This window comes from Psammomys obesus, unplaced genomic scaffold (assembly GCF_907164565.1).
Source record: "Psammomys obesus unplaced genomic scaffold, mPsaObe1.curated_primary_1811, whole genome shotgun sequence".
Taxonomy (NCBI): Eukaryota; Metazoa; Chordata; class Mammalia; order Rodentia; family Muridae; genus Psammomys; species Psammomys obesus.
The window spans coordinates 46,437,871-46,448,000 of NW_026596051.1; the positions used below are offsets into that span (position 1 = coordinate 46,437,871).

At 46.4% G+C, this 10,130-nt stretch overlaps 1 protein-coding gene across 3 annotated transcripts in view; it reads right to left on the reverse strand.

Moving 5' to 3' along the window:
- Tlr6 (toll like receptor 6) overlaps nucleotides 1–10,130 on the reverse strand; it is a 20,129-nt gene that overhangs the window by 6,749 nt on the left and 3,250 nt on the right. The window contains exon 1 of one of the 3 annotated variants that reach the window (XM_055623770.1): nucleotides 2,844–2,901. The exons of 1 other annotated variant lie outside the window; for it this stretch is intronic. The gene's annotated coding sequence lies outside the window, so the exon portion shown is untranslated. Of the gene's footprint in view, nucleotides 1–1,418; nucleotides 1,463–2,843; nucleotides 2,902–10,130 lie in introns of those variants that run through there. One more of the 3 variants, XM_055623771.1, reaches the window with a different exon arrangement.

Genomic DNA, 10,130 nt, shown 5'->3' on the forward strand with positions numbered 1-10,130 from the left:
GAGCCTTCAGCTGCCCCTGAGGCTGCACCTTCACCAATGGCTTCTCCCTGCCTCTCACAGCACTAAGCCTCAGCTACTCTCCACGACCCCCTCATGTCTTCAGAACCAGTACCACCGGGGTGAGTCTTACACTACCAAGCCCAGCTGCCAATCTGAGGTACAACTGTGGCTGCCTCTGGAACACAGCTCCTCTGTGCTCTTTGGAAACACTTCCCAGAAGATTTCACCTCAGTGACGCTGGTTAGTTTTTAATCACTGCTGAATTCTTAGCTCCAGCTGACCCAGTAAAGCAAAGATTTCACTTCAGTAATTCTGGAATCTTGTTAATCACAGCTAACTAAGTGTTCAGCCCCAGCTAACCAGAACCAGAGAATCTCAAATCAAAATAGCAAACAGCCCTGATAGAGTCTTTAATCTTCCCTCTGAAACTTTGCAAGCCAGGCCTCCATCTTCTGCACTGCTAGCAACATTTTTATCTTCCAAGCTCCTACAGAGCATCTCCCACAGAGCTTTTAACATGCACAGGTTCTTCTAGCCCAAAGTTCCAGAGTCCTTCCACAGTCCCCCCCAAACCATGGTGAGGGCTGTCACAGCAACATCCTGCTACACAGATACCAATTCGTCTTAGGATTTCTATTTTTGCTGTTCCTATCCTGACTTCCTTTGATAATGAACAGTGATGTGGAGGCCAAAGAAACCTTTTCCTTCGCAACTTGTTTTTGGTCATGGTGTTTTGTTGCAGCAATAGACACCGTAATGAAGACACTACTGAGTAGGAAAGAAAAATCAGTACAATTCTACTTGGTAATTTGGCAAGTTACATACATTCCTTTAAAATACATTGGTCTTTATTTTAGCAATCCTACTGAAGGCAAAGTGAGATTATGGGCATACTCAAGACATGGTGAAAATTGGAAATATAAGAAGGGCTAGCGTAGAAAACGATGACGTTCATAACGCAGCTCAGCATGAAGGCTCAGGTACATTAAAACCCCATGAATGGAAGACTGCCAAGCTGCCTGTGTGTGGAGACAAAACTTTTAAAAATACAAATCAGAACTCGGCACACATAAAGCCTATGGAGGTGGGGAAGAATGTGAAAAGAAATCATGCTAATAGTATTTATGTCCAAGTCATAACATAATTTAATTTTCTTTATTTCCTTCCTTCCTTCCTCCCTTCCTTCTTTCTTTCTTTTTCAAGACAGGTTTCTCTGTGTAGACTCTGACTGTCCTGGACTTACTTTGTAGACCAGACTGGCCTTGAACTCACAGAGATCCACCTGCCTCTGCTTTACTGAGTGCTGGGACTAAAGGCGTGTGCCACCACGCCCATCTTTAATTTTCTTGCTTATGCTTGCAGGGTTTTTACAAAACTTTGAGACTTTTATCAAATCTTTTATTCTCTCAGACTATTACCTTGAAATCTTGTAAACAGTTGTTTTTGCCAGGATTGCAGCCTGAGAGGGAGGTGGGCATCAACTCCCCCTCTCGCTGAAGCAATGGATAGTTGCTGGGAGGGGGAGAGTCGGTTTTCTCTGAGGGTGGAGCCCTTGGTAGATGAACACCCTCCAGTGGGAGGTCACGTACCCAGGGGTGTACAGAAAGCACAAATTGGACCTGAGGGGGAAAAAAGGAGGATACTAAAGTGGGTGGGCAGGGAAGAGGCTGGATCAGGGAGGAATGGGGGAGGGGTGAATACAATCAAAAGACGTTGTATAGAATTCTCAAAGAACTGGTAAGTTTTAAAAACTTTAAAGTTCTCTTAAAGCATACCCCACATAAAGTTCTGTATGCGAATAAGCAAGCTTTTGTTGTCTCTAATATTACCTCACACATAGAGGCCAGCCTCTGCGACAGGGTGGTGGAGAATTGACATGCATGGATTAGGTCCTATCCTACAAATGCTCTGACAGCTTGTGTGTCTGTGTCGAGAAGACTGTCATTCAGCCACCTCGCAGCTATGAAGACTCCTATGAGTCTTGCTGAAACCTTAAAACCTTAGACCACACATTCTGCGAAATAGCCCTGGACTTTAGTGCATATATAAGCCAGGGAGTGGGACGGGGGGTGGGGGGGGCACTGGAAAATTCAGAAGTTCAGATTTTTTTAAAGTATGAGGAGACAAGAGTAAGAATTCGTTTAATACATCAAAAACAAAGTGAAAGGAAAAAGAACAGTTGGCATAACTCCTATTTCAAAACCGGAAAAGGTGGTGGGTGGAGGGAGCGCTATGAAAGTTAAATCGACAAGAAAGGGAAGGGTAGGAAGTTACCAGTAAGGGCAAGAGCAGGAAAGGGTCTGCAATCAAGTCAACACAAAAACAAAGCAGGAGAAACCTGTCCCTGTCAGTGCCAGCCACCTGCTGGAGTCAAAGTTACAGAGAGTTTGGGAATCTGGCCTCAGGCACTCCCGCCACTTAAATAATGTTCATTCAGAGTCCTTTCTGGACAACTAGTGCAGGGAAAACGAGTTCAGTAAGAGTGACCAAACGAAGCCCTTCCTCCAAAATGCTCATGACTTAGAGAGGAGGTAAAGACTAATCAAAGATTATAGTGCCACATGACGGGGAAACCACACACACTACTTCAAACTTTGTGAAAGGAGAAAACAGCCCAAACCAGTTCAAAACAATAACAAGGCAAGCGAGTCGGCTCACTCCCGTGGCTACCGCTGGAATGCAGCTGTCTTCTGTCTACCGTAACTCACAGGATCTGTCCTGCCATAGAACTGTTTTGCAAAAATTTCAAAGGAAGGTATTCCCTCACTGACGTTAGCATTTTCCTTCTCATTTGAAAGGACCACACAATAACTTGAAAAACGCAGAAAAACCTTCTTACTTACCAAGACTTCCTTCTCCAAAGAGAAAGTAAACTCCAAAGCTCTCTGAAAAAATACGCGCTTGACCAACCAGTCCTTGGCCCGGGAGCAGCGGTTCTTAGGAGGGGCTTGGCGCCACCTCTTGGCAGTCTGTGGAATTACCCATGTATAAAACCATCGCAAAGCAGAGCCGTCTTCTGAGCCGCAGTCGGTAAATCCTTACTGCGGTGGATTAATCCGGATTCGTATAAGCGAGTAGATTGTGAAATGTTCGGTCTTACTGTAAGTATTTATTTATGGCATTTTTTTTTTTGCGTTTTCAGGCTGAATTTTAAATCTCAACCAGGATAGAAAATTATGAAACGCAGTTCCCTGTTGTGACAGTCCTTCATATCCCCACCACCACGCACACAATCCCCCAAATTACCACTGTCGTTCAAGCAGGGGTTGAGCATCTTGGGACTGAAGATACTTTAAAAATGAGCTTAAGCCCATGGCTTGCTCTTTGGAAAGTCAGTTTTCGAGAGTTTTGCAGCTGATACACCTTTAGCCCGACTCCAGTTTCACCAACACTTAATACTATTGGGCATTTTAATTTTTAATTCTGGAAGAGCAAGCGACACTGGGATCCTTCTAAACCAGCTTAGAAATTGGTTTTCTAAAGGCAGTTTGGAATTTGAGGACACTTTCTGCCAAGGCTGAAGGCAAAGAGAAGGAAGGGCTAGCCAGACACTTGAAGCAGGTGGCCCTGGCAAAGGACTGAACACATTCGCTAAATGACCATCCCTAATTGATCGCACTGGCTGTCACCCTCTCATCTTTACAAAACAAGCAAACAAACAAGCAAACAGAGCAAAGCACATTACGACTGCACGTTGGCTGTTATGAGGGTGAAATCACTTCTGCTTTCTGGAGAAAGGGAAGAACAGCACCTTACTGTTCATCCTTACTCATCAACCGGAAGAGGAAGTCTTCTCAGAATGGGTCGGGCTCAGCAAGGAGGGACGGGGAAAGCTGGCGGCTAGTGAGCATGAGGAGAGATGCTGGGGGATCTGATGAGAGACATAGGCAGAGAGGACAGGAGCCAGTGAGATTCGGGGGTTGCAGGCAGCATGGAGCCTACTTCTTAGAAAACACACGATACAGATATATACATATGCACAGGTCTGCGCGCGCGCGCACACACACACACACACACACACACACACACACATGTGCGCGTACCACTGAAGACCGGTCACACGACTCACGTCTCAATTGTATTGCATAATACAGCCTCTTGCTGAGGCTGTCACAACTCTAAGGGCAAGATAAAGCCAACCACGTAACTAACATGGAGGGGACAGTGTGACAGGGAAACGAGAAGAGAACAGGCTGGGCTGAGTCCCTCGCCTGCCACTTGCTAACTGGGCGGCATTGGGCAAGTCGTGTAACCTCACTGAGGTTGTTTCTTTATCTACAGAGTGGCCAGAGCCGTGGGCTTTTAGGGACGGTAATGGAAGTCTAGTCCCTGGAAGGTGGCTGACACAAAAGAAGAGGAGGAGACTGCTCTGGAAAGCTTTCAAATGGGGAGGTAGAATAGGACACTGTGACCGAATGAAGCAGCGCAGGATGCAGGCCATGGCCTGGCACACCCGTGCGGGGCTTGTCTTGCTGCCAGCTTTACGCCAGGCACTTTTCAAGTACTCACTAGCACTCACAACGGTGAGATAAGCATCTCCATCACCCCACCCGACCTGCTTCAGCAGCAGCTAGGACTCGGGCTGGCCAGGGCGGGCAGCCCCAAGACCGCACACTCCATCCGTGTAGCTGTGTGCCAGGTCCCAAGACCCACATAAGGGAGCACAGAGACTCGCCCGTTACACTGACCAGCAGGGTCCCAGCTGATGAATGCCGGCAGCCGGAAGGTAGAGGGAGCATCTCTGCCTCCATGTCTGCTTTTCTGACTTCTCAAGCCGTAAGAACAAATTGCTGTTGTTTCAAGCCACATGCCTGAGGGAAATGTAGTATGTCAGCCACAGGAGACTAACGGCAGGATTGCACACACATGCTGAAACACACACAGTACTCTTCTCAGAGGTTGCCTCAGAGCTGTGGCTTCCAGCAGAGCTAAGAAAGATTCCCACTCACCATTTTATGTCCTTTTAACCTTTAAAAAATGCCGTGTGTGTGTGTGTGTGTGTGTGTGTGTGTGTGTGTGTGTGTGTATGGTATTTAAAAAAAATAGCATCTCAGAGGTGGGCCTCAGATTTGCAATCCTCCTGCCTCAGCTCCCCAGTGTTGACATTGCAAGCATGTGCCACCCTATCCAACTTTATGGGTTATGTTACTTTAATTTTTTCAAATTAAAATGCTAAATTGGGAAAATAAGACAACATAGCCCAAAGCCAGCTAATATAGTGTCCAATTCAGACAGAAACAAAACATTATTAAGTATTGGTATTAAAAATAACATTTGCAGGCTGGAACGATGGCTCAGCGGTTAAGAGCACTGACTGCTCTTCCAGAGGTCCTGTGTTCAATTCCCAGCAACCACACGGTGGCTCATAACCATCTGTAATGGAATCTGATTTCCTCTTCTGGTGTGTGTGTGTGTGAAAACAGAGAATTCATATACATAAAATAAGGAAATTTAAAAAAATTTGTGCCAAGCATTGGTGGCCCACACCTTTAATCCCAGCACTTGGGAGGCAGAGGCCAGTGGGTTTCTGTGAGTTTGAGGCTAGCCTGGTCCACAGAGTGAGTTCCAGGACAGCCAGGGCTGTTACACAGAGAAACCCTGTGTTGATAAACCAAAATAAGTAAGTAAGTAAGTAAGTAAACAACATTTGCCGTTGGCTTCGCGGAGTGTATCTATAGTACATACAACTGTCGAATAGCATCCAGAATTTATAAGGCTTTCAACAAATCAATGTAAGTGTAACAGAAACGGAAAGGGGGAGGGCGAAGTAAGCCAAAGACATAAATAGATGGATAACGAGGCCGTAGAAACGGCTCTAACACGAGAAAATACAGCCAAGCGTCCTCACGAACTGCGGGAAAATAGGCTCAGACACTGCCCCTGGTCGCACATCACTGCGCACTGGCCCGGGCTTATTTCCTAGCTGAACGACAGAGGGTGTCTGTCCTTGCCTTCCTTATTCCCCATCTCTGTCTTCCCGCCAACACTTGAAACCGGTCCTTGAAATCGGTCACCTGCTGACATCCACCACCCTGTCCGACGTTCGGATTCGGGGTTTCGTTCACCGAGTTGAGCTATCGGCGCTTTGCTAACTCTAGGGTTTGTAGCAGCTCCATGATCTGACTTGTCCGCGTTCCGATTTCCATTTCCACCCCAAGTCCTTCCCTCTGACGCCAGGAATCCCCCCGCTCACTGCGCTGGTCAGAAACACCGCCGCTCGCCCCTTCACTGTCGCTCTGCATGCACACTCAGCTGCCCATTCCTCTCTCCGCAGTCCGAGTTAAGCCGCTCTCTGCCCTGGACCTCAGAGCAAAGACCACGCCACCGCGGCAGAGCTCATGTGGACTGCACTCTGTGTCCTGTCCTCCAGGGGGCGCGATGCTACCAGCCTTCTCGCGGCCCTCCGCGCCTCACCTAACCTTTCTCACCACTCCCCTTGTCCCGTTACTTGTCTGACACTTCTCTCCCTCTTCATTCTTGGCTGATGGCTGCACAAAGAAAACAGCCCCCAGAAGAAGAGCGCTACCTTCCGCCAAGCTCTGCCACCCTAGCTGAACCCTGGAAGGAAGGACTCCCTTTTGCCTGGTCTACTCAGTAAGTCTCCCTTGCAATTATCCTCTCTCTGCTTTAAAGTCAACATTATCTTCCCTACTGTAAAATTTCAGCCTGGACACAACACTGCAATTTCTTCACCTCTAAAAGGCAAATCCCTTCCGTTAAAGACACAGTCTCCCCATCCTTGTTTCCCCTCACACCGGAACACGGCTGATCCCCCAACCCACACTGAACCATCGCTAATTATACTGTTCTCTCAAATGCCAATCAGATGTCCTTCCCTGCTGCTCAAGAGAGAGCTCTTTCCAAGGCCATTAAATGGGCTATCGTAATGCCAAACGCAATGGGCAAGTTTCATTTTTCATTTCATTTGAATCATCAAGAAGCATTTTATGTGGCTGAAACATCTTTTGTCGGGGGGGGGGGTATCAAGACAGGGTTTCTTTGTGTAGCCGTGGTTGTCCAGACTAGCTCTGTAGACCAGGCTGGCCTTGAACTCAGAGATCCGCTTGCCTCTGCCTCCCAAGTGCTGAGATTATTGGCGTGAGCGGTCACCGCCCAGCTTGCATGGCTGAAACATCTTAAAAGGTTTTCTTTCCGGGTGTTCTGGTCACCTGTCTTCCATCCCTTTTCTTTCTGGGTGTTCTGGCTGTTCTGCCTTCCTTGCCTTTTCTTTGAATTTCCTGTGAACTCATTGGCGTTCCTGCCCACTCTCTTGGGCCCTTTCTGTCTCAGATCTTCTGTTTTGAACTTCTCTTCTTAAGTGCAATGTGGCTCACGGCATCAGTACCAGCGACCCCCCAGTAACTGTCTCAAACCCAGACTTTCCTCAACTTCAGACTCCTCCACCCACCTGTCTGATAAACACTTGCCATTCTTGCTGAGACTGCTTGTTGAATCCTGCTGCCTTCACCTCCTATGCTGTGCTTTACATCCTTCCTCATCTGCCTTTGATCTCTCCGCTCTCCCAGAATCTCAGTCTGAGATCCTGGAGTAACTGGTAACTCCGTTCTCGTGTTGAAGCTATCAAAATTTACATCCTAGCCAAGAACACATTTTGCTGGGTTTTCTTCAAAATACGCCAAAGAGATTCATAAACAAAATGCTCTTGCTATGAATCTTATATTCTCATGAGGATGAGATGCCCAAGGTCAAGATCATCATCACCATCACTGCCTCACAGGGATAAGGGGAACAGTTCTTTATTGGCCTTTCCGTTCACCTCTGTTCATTCAGCCCCAACCACCTCAACACAACCAGAGTCAACACACTCTTCTGTTCACAGGGATAAGGGGAATAGTTCTTTATTGGCCTTTCCGTTCACCTCTGTTTATTCAGCCCTAACCACCTCAACACAACTAGACTCAACACATCTTCTGTTCCAAAACTGCAGGCTTCCCTTCTACTCACAAGTGTAGATGGAGCCCAGTCCTTCTCACCCACCATGCTCCACGCCTTACAGGTTCTGCAAAACCTTTATTTCTCCTGCTGTGTTATCAGTTAGGGCCTCCAGAGTACAAGCAGCATCGCTGGCTACATAATTCATACTTTTGAAGAGTTGTGCTGAAAGCCTGGGGGACGACTCAGTGGTTAGAGTGCTTGTCACAGAGGTGTGATCCTCAGAGCCCAAGTAAACACTGGGTGGGCTGGGTATCCCAGCAGTGAGTCTAGCCTTGGAAGACCCTCAGAGCAAGCTGCCTGTTGAAACTGGCTGTATCGGCGAGCTCTGGGTTTGAACAACAGGTCCCGTCTCTTTGAATAATGAAGGAGAGAAATCGAGGATAATTGCCAACATCCACCTTGGGCTCACATACTCATATACAGCCATGGGCATGAATGCTCCACACGTGTGCCCACATACATGCAAAAGTGAGCCATACATACATGCACTCACACATGTGCGCACACACATGCACACAGGAAGAAAGAAGGAGAAAGAGAAATGTTAATGAATTGTTTGAAGGTGCTGAACCACAGTGGAGAGCACAGGGGCATGTCTGCTAAAGGCAGCCCAACTGTTCTATTCCTAACCTCTTGGAAGAGAATATATACAAAGACAATCGTCACAGCACTCTCCACAAGTGAGTGAAACCTGAAACATACTAAACATCTAAACATACTAAAAAAGTAGGAGATTGATAGACTGTGACACAAATGGACGTCTAAAGGACAGCAAAATGAGTGTCCTAGAGCTACATGGATGAACTTGATTGAGTCTCAGACAAGCCTAACGTTAGGCCTGGGAATGTGGCTCCGTTGGTGGAGGGCTTGCCTAGCACGCAGGGTGCCCTGGGTTTGATCTCCAGCATGTATAACTCCGGTATAGCGGAAAATTCCTGCAACCCAGCACTTGGAAGGCAGGTCAGGGGAGGTCATCTCTGTCTACACTGCAAGTTCAAGGCTCGCCTGGGACACTGAGGCCCCATCTCAGATAAACAGATAATTTAATGATGAATTATCTAATATCTATAGTTGTTCATAAAATTATAAATCGTTTACAGATCATTTAAAACATTTAAATACTTTTTACACATCCATGGGAAAGGTTATTGACAGTAAGCACACAAAAATACACGTGAAGAGATTCACAACTAATGCAGGGCAATTGTGACCTTCAAACAAAGCGCAGAAAGAAAGGAAAAGGCTTCTAAATAGAGCCTTAACATTGTTTCCTTTGAAGTAAAGGTTCCAAAATAAATACATCAAAAAAGGTAATACTTGATACATCTTAGCATTTCCTTCCTCTTTTGCCTACAAATAAGTATTTATCCTGTTACCTTCAACTTCTCTATATGTTTTAAACAGTCCAAAATGTTTTAAATCAATGAAAAAATTTTAAGTTGCAAAAAAGTAAAACATCTGAAAAAGACTGTTTTGGCTTGGAAGTAGCTGCCTGTAAGTACAAGGGTATAATTTACATTTGGGCAGGAGCACGGGAGCCACTTTGTTTCGAGGATTGTTTGGTGGATAATTCTTTGCTGCATAGGTGTGGTGTCAAAGGAGAAAAAGGAAACCCTCCCTGTCTGATTGCCTGCTGACCCCAGCAGAGTGGCGGGTACAGCAGAGACAATGCTTGTCTCTAGGCAGGAGCAGAAGTCACAGAATGAATGCTGACACCAGTGATTCATGGAAACATCCCTGTCCCAGCTGAGACACGATTTAGTAAGAGTCACAGTTTCAGAACTGGAAGAAGTGGTGTGGGATGGTGTTGGGGAAGATGCTCTGTGCTCTATTTTTGAAGTAGAAAGTCGGGTACAGGAGCCCAGCACAAAGATTAGGTTTTATGTTCTGGCTCAATTCACAAAGACCAGCCTTGATTTAAAATGGTTTCCAACCTCAATCACATCCAGATGGCTTTCCAACTTTTCTATGAGCACAAAAATAAAAAGCTGGGGATGTGGGAGGTGGCCCATGCCCTTAGGCTTAGCACTCAGGAGGCAGAGGCAGCTGGATCTCTGTGAGTTCAAGGCCAGCTTGTTCTACAGAGAGTTCCAGGACAGCCAGGGCTATGCAATGTCTTGAAAAACATAGATAGATAGATAGATAGATAGATAGATAGATAGATAGATAGATAG